The sequence below is a fragment of the Thermobia domestica genome, chromosome 3 (genome assembly GCF_964235325.1).
Source record: "Thermobia domestica chromosome 3, izTheDome1.hap1.1, whole genome shotgun sequence".
Taxonomy (NCBI): Eukaryota; Metazoa; Arthropoda; class Insecta; order Zygentoma; family Lepismatidae; genus Thermobia; species Thermobia domestica.
Genome location: NC_137456.1, coordinates 293,072,166 through 293,085,669, shown reverse-complemented (window position 1 = coordinate 293,085,669; position 13,504 = coordinate 293,072,166). Strand labels below are relative to the sequence as shown.

Sequence of the window (13,504 nt, the reverse complement as noted above, 5' to 3'; positions counted from 1 at the left end):
CAATATATATATATATATATATATATATATATATATATATATATATATATATATATATATATATATATATATATATATATATATATATATAAATTAACAATTAAGTTTTTTAAAAAAATATCCTGTTTAGTATTCATATAGAATATTTTTTTTTTTCAAAATTTAAATTTGATGGGTGAATCAGTAGACTTTTAATACATTCACATTGTATCCATTGACTTGCGAAATAGACGCAATTAATTTCTTAACCATCCCCAGATTAATCAAACAGTTTGATACATTTGAATGTGAATTAAATTTCTATTCATAACTATTCTTATCAAACAGGGAGATTATGAAGAGGTGGATGTACTGAACAAAATAGAATAAAAGTATATCATTCGGATTCCTACGATCCCACAGTCCAACCCAGGGCTTTCTGATTTTAAACAAGATAATGTGCCTCGCTGAGACTTTACATTGCGAAGAGTATATGAGTGAAAATTATGCAAGTCCTATTTTACAATTTAATAGATATTACTAAATATTGAGCCTCCCAGTGGCTGTGTGGTTAGCGTACGCTTATAGCGCGGCGCGGGAGGCCACGGTTTGATTGAAAACAGGAGCTTATGTGGTTCAAACCCACAGAGCACATCACAGACAGTGGATGTACATATTAGATGCAGAACGTCCAGTTTTAGTACATTGACTTATGCGTAACATCCATTGGTTGTCCATATTACGTTCAGAAGTGAATATCCATTTTCTGGACTTCAGTGGATGGTCCATTGGATGTCAATATTTAATCCACGAATGAAACGTCCACGGACATACATTATCTGGATAAAAAAGGGACGTACGGAAAACAACATTCAATTGTTAGTGACGGCACATGCGCAGATCCTTGCACAGTGCACTCTTAGCCGGTTTGAATTGAGTGGTTGCACAGAAAAAATATGTTATTGTTGATGTCTTGTTATTTTTTCTGTGGTGGTTCATTAGAAGCGTAGAAGCTTGGAATGAAGAAGAGAGAGAGAATAGGAACTTCAAAAAAGGTAAGATATGATGAGTGATTTGTTTATATAGATTTATTCCGGTGCACCATTTATTATACAACTGAAAGTTTGTGTATGTGACAAAAGTAAGTCATTATCAATTATAAACCATTTCTTAATTAAGAAGGAACAATTCAGAACGTGGATAACTTCGCTATTACGTCAACATGCCATTTCAAATCTTATATTCAGGTGTATTATAATAGGCTGGGGTAACGTAGATGGGCACATGGGAATTGGTAATATATATATATATATATGTATACATATATATATATATATATATATATATATATATATATATATATATATATATATAACAGTGAATTCGGATGGTGAAGGGTGTAATAACACCCTCATATAAGATACTAGTGAGGTTCGTTCCTTTTGTAACAAAGCTCAGGACTCAATTAAACATTACTGCAGAAGACGGTTCTACCAAATTTTGACAGATTTCTTACAAGCCCAGGTTAGATTAAAGTTTTGTATTACTTAGCCCAGCATGCACAAAATGAGGAACTCCATTACTACTTGCAGATTGACTTCAGGAGGGCTCAGTATGGGTTTACTACTGTAACGCCGGACCAATTTTAGAAAATTTACCAGATAAATTGGAGAGTTTCTTTTGGTTCGTGACTAAAAGTAAGTTGAGGGTGATAGTTACCAAAATACTTGTTGTGGTTAGTTATTTTTGATATTGTAAGCTACACTATATATATGGGGGGCGGAAGGGACTATTTGGCGGTATATTTGTTATGATTTTTGGGAAAGGCAGTGCGTAAATGACAAGATTGTGTCATATCGTGATTGAGTTTTATGAAGTTATACAAAAATGAGTGTCAGTTGTCGAAATCTTGTGAAAGGCATGGTCTACTAAACAGGCTAAAAGTTTATTGTGACTAGTGTAAACAAATTGAAGCTACAGAAAAGTAGGGTAACATTTAACCAAACCTAATCGAGTATAATCTAATTTAGTACATTTTGGTACTTTTTGGATTGCATGCAGTAACTCCACCAAAGCTGTGCAACACATAAGGCATTTTATGAAATGAACTGATTGATGAAATTGTTTTTCCACCATCCTCGTTTATGCGTATACTCATTGCCCCTGACGCGCCTGCTCCCTATGGACGCTGTTTCTGCTCTCCTGTTTCGACTCGGTTAGACGGAATTCGTGCTTTTTACTGGCCGCGTAGCACAAATTAGTCAGTGTTTTATGGACTAGTTTTTATGCCAGACGTTCACATCATATTTCGAACAATAATCATTGTCAAGTGAACCAGGGCCAATATCTAGTATTTTGGGTGAGAAACTAAATAATATTCCTTTTCTTATTTTCGTATTCTGGTAATACAGCAGTAATGCCATAAGTATAAATACATTGCGGATGTGAGCTCCTCCATGGCTAAGGAGTTGGCGTGCGAGACCTGAGTTCGATTCCCGGCGAGAGCTCAGGTGGTTTGGATTCCTCGTTAATCAGTAAGTTTACGTGTTATATAGCCTTACTGTTGAACGGAACGTTAAATTCAACAGCAACGACATTGCGGATACCGGTTCGGAAAGACGGGCCTGAGCCTAATAAAAAAATTACGGGTGTGTGGCATAGAGGCTACAGTGCATGATGATTTACCAACTTGTGCTAGGTGACCAATAAGAAGCACAAATGCTATATTCCCGAATCAAGGCTGCGGCGCGGTAGGGAGGGCGTACGTCCGTAGGGAGCGGGCGTCTCAGCTACGAGAGTTATACGCTAAAGGAGGATAGTGGAAAAGCACATATATACATAAAATACTTCCACTATCACTCGAATTCATTTTAATATAGTGTGCACTGACAGTAATTACTCATATTCACACTTTCATTTCTTCACGAAATGTGATTCCCATCATACTTTACCCATAAACTTTCTATTTGGTGGAATCGTTTGCTTGGATGAACCCCTCAATTAACATAGCGAGCGATAGCGAGTAAAGGAGGGTTGTTAGAGACTCGTAGGGCACATTACTTTCTTCTTTTATTACAACTGAATGGGAGGCGAGTCAGTGTTTTGCACCCCTGCCGCTTGAATATGTTGATGCTATGTGAAATGTTCTGGGAAGGATCTAGATAACTGCTCCATTATTATGTGCATTTACATCAGGTTAGGTTAGGCCTAGTTTGTTTCAGAGTATAATGAGAGTTCTTGGACATTTTACACTTCTAGTTATCACTTAAAAGCTCTTCTCGCATCATTTCCCGTCTGCTCAGAGGAATGGGGTGAACATGTATTCGCCAAGAGGTGCTTAGTCTCTACCGAAATTGCATACAGCACAACCCAGTAATGTGTATCGTTAGATTTAAATAAGAATAAGAAAAGTAAAACAGAAATAATTTAAAGATGAACTCTCCCTCTGGCTCCAATCGACAATAGTACAAGTTCCTTGAGTCCACCTCTTTTCCTTCTTTTACCTTTCTTCTCTTCACCTGCTTCCCCTTCCCCCTTCTAATCGCTTATGCTCCGTCGTTTCGTAAATGAATGAAAATTATATTTTTGAGTTTTACGTCCCACGTTATACCTGTTACGCTAAAGGAGACGGTGGTGATGATTAGAAATGGATTAAATGGTGGAATGAAGAAAGTGCGAGGAAACGGGAGAACCCCGAAGATACCCACGCACATGGTGTTTGTCGACCACAAAGTTCACTTGGCGGGAACAGGGTTTGAACGCGGAGCCAAATGCACCAGAGGTGAACGCTCTACCATTGAGCCATCGTTTCGTAAAGTGAGAATTCTTCAAGTCATCTGAAGGCATTATTTTATAGTGAAGATACGATATACTAAAAACTACACTTTCAAAATACGATATACTAAAAACTTTTAGATGCAGTGTTTATCTACTTAAACATACCTGCAGATATTGTAATATAGATACTGAAAATACTGCACAATAAAAACTGAAGAACTGGATCATAGACACCCAGATGAAAGTACTCGCCAAATTGTGTATTTCTATGTACTTGTTTTTTATTTTTTTATTTTTATTTATTTTTTCTCCTGAGTTATTTTTTCTCTGTTCTGCCTGAAACGTTCCCGCATTTCTATATTTCAGTGTGTAACTTATCGTTACAGTGATTAGAGAGAGAGAGAGAGAAATTCTTTTCATACCCTCCCCCTTTTCTTTTTCCGTATAGATTTTTATCGTGTATTTAAGTATCACCGCTTTGCCAAAAAACAGAAATGTCAGTTAATAAATAAACGTAAAAGGTCTGTAGCATCAATTTTTTTTGATGGATCATAATAGTAAAGTTTATTATTTACAGTAGCCTTTATATTTATTAAGTTGAAATAATTACTAGCAAATGCTAACAGTGATATTTTTTCCTCGTCACATCTGCCACAGGTGGATAGAAGAAATCTCATTCGTTAAAGATTTTAGCTCCCAGATTTCTAGAAGCTAGGAGTAGGAGATGTAGAAGCGTCTTTTCTTCGAATATCGGGGTTGGATTAACACGTACAATGTAACTATAGAAATTTTCAGTTTTAAAGTTTCGGCGTAAAAGGTATATCGACCAGATGAGGTTGAGTGGAAATTAGTCGCAATTGGGTGTGTAAGTGAAGACGAATAGTGTAATGACATCTATGCGTATTAATGTCTTGCAAAACTTAATAAATATGTCCACATATTATTTAGTAACGTTATTATACCATATATTTACAATATTTCCAATAACGAGGAAGATTTAGTAAGGAAAAAGTAGTACAGCTTAACACATCCTATGTTTTTTCATTATTTCGGTATTTTCCAGTTTTTTTTGTTGTACTTTATTTTCATTCGAATTAAGTACTTTCTTCCTACTTTGTTTTCGTGCGAGAGAAAATTTCCATCTCCTTGTATACTTCATTGTGTTTGTCATGGATCCTTCGAGGCAGAGCGATGTGATGTGAAGGGACATGTGTGTGAGCTCACAGCAAGAAAGTTTAACGTTATTTTTCATCACCGACGGACTTGTACTAATAACTATCCGATTTAATTTTAAGCTTTCCTCCGCACATGTAATTTATCTCTATTTACTTAGTTCACCTTTTGATTATAGTAATTTCTTTTATTTAAATTTTCTTAAACTGGATTATTTAAATTTTCCTTTCTATTATCTTTGCTTTTTAACCGACTTTTGGTGGTAACGAAGTTTGTTTGTTATATAGAATTTGTTTGTAAATTCCAATTCTGAAGGTCGTCTAGCGGAGACGAAATAACTAAGGCGCAGTTACTAAGCGGGAACTTTCTAACGGTGGTCCTCCTTCGTATCTCTGCTTGGTCACAGAGTTATAGCTGGTTTGAGGATAGTATAATCGGTCTGTATTGAGAGGACCATACGTTTTTGGGGTCTATGTCTAATTGTTTCGGTTTAAGTGAACACATGGTTGCAAGTTTTTGTTATTTTCTACGACCTAAAATTGTTCAGTTTTTTTGCTACTTCGGTTGTTTTCCTTGTATCTCTGATCAACGATGACTCCAAGATGTCGATTATTCAAAATGTAAGAAGCTAGCTAGCTTTTATAGGAATGGGGAAAGGATAAACTTTAAGTTACTTGATATTTTTATCGGCTTGGAGGCATTCGATGTTCGCTCTAATTGTAATTTGAAAAATATTAATGTGCTTATTTCGAAGTTTAATATATTTCTTTAATTTGAATATGTCAAATTATTAAATGTAAATAAAAATTCCAGCTAGAAAAAATGTTTCTTTGTTTTCTATAATTTGTAGACGAATGCATCCTAGCAACTAATGGTACTTTAGTAAGAGTTTAATTTCTTTAATGTATATTTATATATGCTAGGTTGATATGATGGTGCGGATTTACTTCGTTTTAGTTATAAAGAATATTTCAATAGCGAATGATTATATATATGAGAGTAGATTCAATACCCAGCTTAGGCATGCACTGAAAACAGTATCAATCGAACTTACTGTATGAAGTAATATCTAATTATTATTACTCATCTAAATATGATCTATTGTTTGTATCATACTTGGAGAGAACGATCCATTGAAGTTTTACAGTATTTTCTACGAGTACATTGCTCTGTCCTGGTCATACCACCCTGTCTGGATTCCGCATTCTTTAGTGTACTGCTGGGTTCAATGATAGAAAACTGCTGAATTGAACCTAGGAAGTGACTTCTGAATAAAATCCAGACTACAGGAAGGCTAAAGAGGATTCTGGTTAGAACCTCGGTTGGTCGTCTTTGTGATCTGAAGTGAAAATACATCCAACGAAAGGAGAAGTAGTGGGCCCGGTATAGACAGGAAAAGAGGTAGGTACAAAGGGTCTCTCTAAGTATGATATGACTTTCATCCTAGGCCAATAGACTAATTTCTCAATAGGACGGGAATAAATCCGTATATTGAAAGGTATAAATTTGAGTCTGTTCATTTAATTCGCTTAAATGTTAGTTCATCAGTGCATCCCCAATTCCTTACTACTCTCGCATAAGACTTGCCACGATCCCAATTAAGCATGGTGGAATGCTGGTCTCAAGCACTTATTTATTTCTCTTTTCTGATTTTTCCCCATTATTTAGTGGTGCTTAAAATACTCAACTTTGTTAGAATAAAATATGAATTTATTTAGAATCCATTTCATGACTGGCAATTAAAGGTTGTTGTATAGATCATTCTTATTTTCTTTTGTTTTTGACGAATCAGAATCTGCTGTTTGAACTGTCTCGTATATCGTGTTGTTTTCGAGCAATATTCATTGTTTTTTCCTTTTTTTTCTCTTGTATGCGTACTAATGAATTCTTCTCTTGCTTTGAGTTAAAGGCATCGTTTGCCAACGCTATTATGAATATGCTGAGTTGAAACTTCCTTTTGTGTGTATTAGCGGAAAATTATGTTTCAATAACCACGGAGGTTTTAGTGGCGTACTACGAGGGGGCAACTTCGTAAGCAATTAGAATCACAACGTAGCAAAATGACTAGTGAAAATCGGAATAATTTTATGGAGTGTATAGGACAGTTAGTGAAAATTCCGTCTTATACAGGTCATGAGCCTCATCAAGTAGATTTATTTTTTGAACAGTTAGAAAACGCTGGAAGATATTATAAGTGGAATAATGACAAGCTGAAAGAGGTTTTGTCTACTTGTTTGACAGATTTAGCTTTTGATTGGTTCTTAAATTATAAGAAGGAAAGTACATATGTAAGTAAAAATTACTAGTAATCTCATAGGGGTGTCTGGTGCTAAAATTATTTCAAAGGAAGTAATATTTTTGAATTTTTTCTTAGGAAATAAGTCTTACGTACATTGTTTTAGAATTATACCTTTGAATTCTAAACCTTTATTGGGCATTGATTTTTTGAGTCATCAAAATGCCTACATTTCCTTTTCCGACTTGACACTAACATTGTATAGATATGGTAAACCTCCCAAATTAAATTTTACAAATTCTCAGAAAATACAGTATGTTTTGCCAGATAGTATTTTGTCAAAAGTCAATATACAAGGACAGCCTCAATTAGTATTAAAGGTCAAAACAAAACTTTTGCCTCACACACGTACTTTTGTTCCTATAGATTTAGTAAACGTTCAGAATGTAGAGGAATATTCGTGTTTTGAACCAAACGTAGATTTGTTGTTAAAGCGAAATATTTTTATTCCCAATGCATTGTTGCCTAATCAGGATAGACTGATTCCCATTATAAATCCAAATCCTCATAATGTAGTTTTAAAGAAGAATACAGTTATTGGTTACGCATCACTTTGTGACGTTGTTTGTAAAATATTTGAGGAAGAGGGAGAAGGCGAAAAGGCACTAGACTGGGAAAGTGAGTTAAGCGAAACTGAAAAAGAAGACCTTAGAAAGCGTATAGAGTATCACCAGGAGAGCTATAATCCTTCTTTGTTAAATGTGAATCCGACTTTGTCTCAGTCTTATGCGAGAGTGCTGTATTCATATTCAGTGCTGTATAGCACAGAAGAAGATATAGTAATCGTTGAAACGGCGACTAGTTAAAAATAATTAAATTATTTAATTACAGAGTTAGGTCGTATGTGTTTTGTCTCAGGGTTATTCTTTTATGTGGATAAGTTAGATACTGTTTATTCCTTCTCTTTTCTTTTATCTTTTCCTTCTTTCATTTCTTTCCTAGTCTAACCGCCATACTCATGTCAACTTATTCTAAAGACATTTCATCTGGAATGTACTTTTTTTTCTTTTCTTCGGTGAAGTGGCCGCCTTATTCAACACATGGTTAATATTTGCTATGTTTAGTAAAGTACATATGATGGAAAATCTTATGCCGATGTAAATAAAGACATGATTTCCACCTTTAGAGGCATATCTTCGCCTTTAACTATAGAAGACACGTTACGTAGGGCTAAGCAATCTATTAGTGAATCTCCACAAATGTATGCCATTCGTAAAGCCAGATTAGTTGCGTTGTATTTGCCCAATGCTACCGTTCAGCAGACAATTATGTATATTATAGACGGTCTTAGGTCCAAGTACATGAGTGTAGTTGCCGACAAGCATTTTGGCTCAGTGGACGAATTAATAAAGCAGTTGAACAGTGTAGATCGAAAAGAAACAATGTTAAGTGGACGTATTAAGGAAGAACAACAAGAAATTAATGTTTATGCAAAAAATCCCTTCATTCCGCAGGGAATACCTTACAATTTTCCCGGTAGCTCTTGGATGTCTGGTCAGACACCAATGTTCCCTCATGTACAGGGGAATTCTCATTCATTTCCGCAGATGCAATATGATTCTTAATTTCTTTTTTCGTATCATTTACCACCTACTTATCAACCGCCGGTACTAGCTCAAAATTCTTTTCATAACAATGAAATACAGAAACTTTCTAATGAATTAGGGGAGGTTAAACAAGCTTTAGCTCAAAGCCATAATGAGACGAGTAAGGGTGAAGTTAGCACCTCTAATTACCAAACGGATATTGAGAAAGTATGCGAAAATATGCAGAATCTTGTGTTAGCTCTTGAATCATCCATGAAGGATAAGAAAAAATATAACAACAATTACAAGAAGAAAAAGCCGCAAACTCAGAATTATTTTAACCGGGAGAACGAAGCACAGGGTAGTTCAGCCAGTAACCAGAACACAGGTCAAACTAATTCTGATTCGTACAAACCTATAATATGTAGGCCTTGCAAAGGAATAAACCACATTGCTAGATTTTGTCGAGCTCCTAAGCAAAATTTAAACTAGAATTATCTACGGATCGAAGGGGGGATCTGGTAGATATCCAAAAGCATCAAATCCCCATAAGAGTAGAATCAAGGTTATGTCTTATTACAGTTAGAGTTAATGGAATGCAACAGGACTTAGTAGTTGATACTGCAGCCATGATTTCGGTTTGGCCTCAGCATTTGGTTCCAGAAAACGTGAAACGTGTAAAAATTACTAGTAATCTCATAGGGGTGTCTGGTGCTAAAATTATTTCAAAGGAAGTAATATTTTTGAATTTTTTCTTAGGAAATAAGTCTTACGTACATTGTTTTAGAATTATACCTTTGAATTCTAAACCTTTATTGGGCATTGATTTTTTGAGTCATCAAAATGCCTCCATTTCCTTTTCCGACTTGACACTAACATTGTATAGATATGGTAAACCTCCCAAATTAAATTTTACAAATTCTCAGAAAATACAGTATGTTTTGCCAGATAGTATTTTGTCAAAAGTCAATATACAAGGACAGCCTCAATTAGTATTAAAGGTCAAAACAAAACTTTTGCCTCACACACGTACTTTTGTTCCTATAGATTTAGTAAACGTTCAGAATGTAGAGGAATATTCGTGTTTTGAACCAAACGTAGATTTGTTGTTAAAGCGAAATATTTTTATTCCCAATGCATTGTTGCCTAATCAGGATAGACTGATTCCCATTATAAATCCAAATCCTCATAATGTAGTTTTAAAGAAAAATACAGTTATTGGTTACGCATCACTTTGTGACGTTGTTTGTAAAATATTTGAGGAAGAGGGAGAAGGCGAAAAGGCACTAGACTGGGAAAGTGAGTTAAGCGAAACTGAAAAAGAAGACCTTAGAAAGCGTATAGAGTATCACCAGGAGCGCTATAATCCTTCTTTGTTAAATGTGAATCCGACTTTGTCTCAGTCTTATGCGAGAGTGCTGTATTCATATTCAGTGCTGTATAGCACAGAAGAAGATATAGTAATCGTTGAAACGGCGACTAGTTAAAAATAATTAAATTATTTATTTACAGAGTTAGGTCGTATGTGTTTTGTCTCAGGGTTATTCTTTTATGTGGATAAGTTAGATACTGTTTCTTCCTTCTCTTTTCTTTTATCTTTTCCTTCTTTCATTTCTTTCCTAGTCTAACGGCCATACTCATGTCAACTTATTCTAAAGACATTTCATCTGGAATGTACTTTTTTTTCTTTTCTTCGGTGAAGTGGCCGCCTTATTCAACACATGGTTAATATTTGCTATGTTTCTACGAAGATCGTTGCTATGCAGGTGACATGAGAGATGGGGTTAGAAGTACTTTAATGTGAATACTTTCATTCACCTAATTATAGACCTTTAGTATAAATCGGCTTCCTTTATTTTCTACTATGCATAATTTTGAATTAAATAAACTTTGTCGATTTTTTTAGGTGAATTACCTTAGTGAAGGTGGAAGAATAGACGCTATTGAAACGTCAGTTAAGTGATGCGGTGGTAGTGAAGTACAGTTACTGTGGTCTAAAATGCAAGAACACATTTGGAAAATTAAGAATGAAAGTTGTTTTTGGTAAGTAAATAGTACAGAATGTCTGGATAGTTTTTCCTACTTGCTCCATTTACTTTATGATAAATATATTGTCGGTTTTGGGGCAAAATACTTAACTGACATGGGTGGTGCATGAAGTAATCCACCATTTGTTTTCTAGATAAAATATTTTTAGTATGGATAGTGTAATGGGATTAGTATTAAAACATACACTGTAAAGAAATGTCTGATTTCAGAACATGTAGAATATAAGCGCCTGTTTGATTTTGAACTTTTAAGTGAACATGGATATTATTGGTTACCAGACAATACGGAAACGTAACATCATGTGCTTTGGTGACAGGCATCACTTATTTGAATGGTGTGGTTAACAAACAAAATGTGCGCTTTGGACTAATGTGAATCCGGGATTGCTCCATAAAAGCATCATGCTTTGAGGGTAGCCATGGACTGATTTGAAACTTTATTTTGATTTACAGTCTTAACTCATGTGACTATTTTTCTAAGAGCCCCACAAGAATAAAAGTCTTCCCAGAAATTAGATGTAGCTCAGAAGACTTCATGCGTTTAGTGAAATCCTGGAAAACATGTGCCGTTGTAGTCAGTAACATTCACGTTCGCTTAAATAATATTTAGATTCAACATGGGGCCCATATGAAGCATGATCGCCTTCGAACATTTCTTTCGATGCTAGTCTCATTGCAATAACCTTGCAACTAAAAGCTTTATCGGCAAATCAAATAGTGGATTATTTTGTGCGAGACCCAATGTCAGTTCTTCTTTTGGACCGACGATATGTGGCTGGGTTATTCCTTGTCAACACAATCCATAGCCCACCATCTCCAGAATTAAATGGCATTTACAGTACTGTCCTAGTAGAAATGCAGTGTTAGGTTCATACGTGTAGCATGTTACCAGAGACATGTGTCTGAAATATTTTAAAAAATGTCAAAAATATTGCATCATCAATTTGGTTTTAGGCGTAATATTTAAAGATTTGGTTTTAGTCTTACTATTTGAAGGTTAAATTGTAAGCTATAATGAACGTAGATAAAATTGTAATTGATTTGATCATTTCTTCTAAGACACTTAATGTATATTTTATCCAGGATAACACGGAAGTAAAATTTAGTTGAAAGAAAAAGGGTCGGGTTGAAAATGGCTGTAGTGTGATAACTTGACGTGCAATGACTCAAATATGTTTATCTCCTTTCTTAAAAAAAATGTACAATTTTTATGTTGCACATTTAATGTGCGATAAATATATTTTCGTAGTAAATGTGTTCAATGTTAGATGAATAAAATTTTGAAGTCGATTACAAATATCTACCTTATAACATTTTTCCTTTCAATTACACATAATATATCATGTCTTGTTCCAAATTAAAGTTAGAGGCAGCGCCGTAACTTAGATTTTTTTTTGGGGGGGGAAGCATCAATGTTTGAGCCCTCTCCAAAAGATTGTTTTGGACACTCCCACAAAATTCGAAAATGGATCTCGTCTTTCCATCTTTCTCTTACTCATTTTGGGCCCTCCAGCTCTCTGCAGGCCCATTCCGTACATGACAAATTAACTAAAGGGACAATATTTACAAATGTCAAAGCCATAAGAATAAATATTATTTCTGGGGCACTTAATAGTTGACACTTTTTACTGAAGTGGGTGAGGTTGTAAGACACATTTTTGTTTTATCTACCTGTTGTGTGCTTTTTTGTGTATGTAATGTAGTGAACCTGTTTGATGCTTGATTTATAATTAAATGTATTACAGTATATGGAATAAAAAATTGTCTTAAAGTGGGCCCCCTCGAACGGCAGGGAGGTTCCCTGGAGGGGCAGTTGCCCTCCCTGCCCCCCACAAGTTTCGGCCCTGGTTAGAGGCAAACAGGCATGATTACGTCAATTGCTGCAAAATTCTTTAGTTGTTGTTTTTACATTTTCTGGTTATAACTAGTTTAGATCTCATACATTTTCAAATGTTAGAATGTAAAAATAATACACACAGACTCAACTATAACACATATTCTTCTTTCCACAGAATCCGTAGAAAAACTTGCGGGACAGTTACAGAGAAAAAGTGGAGACGATAATTCAGAAGTGGCTGTGACGAACGAAGGAGAGACAGGATGGAACAGAACAAAGGTTAGTTATGATTTATTGAGCAAGTATAGTTTTAAGTTATAAAATTCAAGAAATTTCCAAAGTAGTAAAATGATATTACGGTTTTTTAAATGGATTGCGTATAACATCAGGTAGGCGAACAAGATAACGTACAGAATAGAAACTCAAGTTTAATGTACTCTGGCAACAAAATCTACGATACCAAGAAGCTGTGTTGTATTGAAGTAATAGTATACTTTGCTGACAGTAACCCGTTTAATTTTTTTTAAATGTCAGTGTGTTTAGGCCCTACTCAGTGTTTAACAAAACTTTTGAAAACAAAAATGATAGTTTCACCGAACAGCTTGATATTCATTTCTATTCATGCTACATAAGTAGTAGATTAAGATACGAAACTATAAATAAATACATAGAAATGTTTAAACCTTTTAGGATTTCCACTTTTTGAGTTAACCTTCCTACTACCGTGGGATCTATATGACCCCAAGCTAAGTTTACCATTGTGTAACTCGCGTAATATATTACATTAAAAAATGAAAAACATGGGATTTTTATGTTTGCTTTGGAATATCACTTTGGTACATTGTGATATTTTTTGTGTGTATGTGAG

The 13,504-nt window shown here is 34.9% G+C and overlaps 1 long non-coding RNA gene across 1 annotated transcript; it reads left to right on the top strand.

Moving 5' to 3' along the window:
* Positions 1 to 916: 916 nt before the first annotated feature.
* On the top strand, positions 917 to 12,915 carry LOC145681715 (uncharacterized). The gene is made up of 3 exons (XR_014130863.1): positions 917 to 1,034; positions 10,658 to 10,794; positions 12,812 to 12,915. It is a non-coding gene; the product is annotated as an uncharacterized LOC145681715 (long non-coding RNA).
* Positions 12,916 to 13,504: the final 589 nt, after the last annotated feature.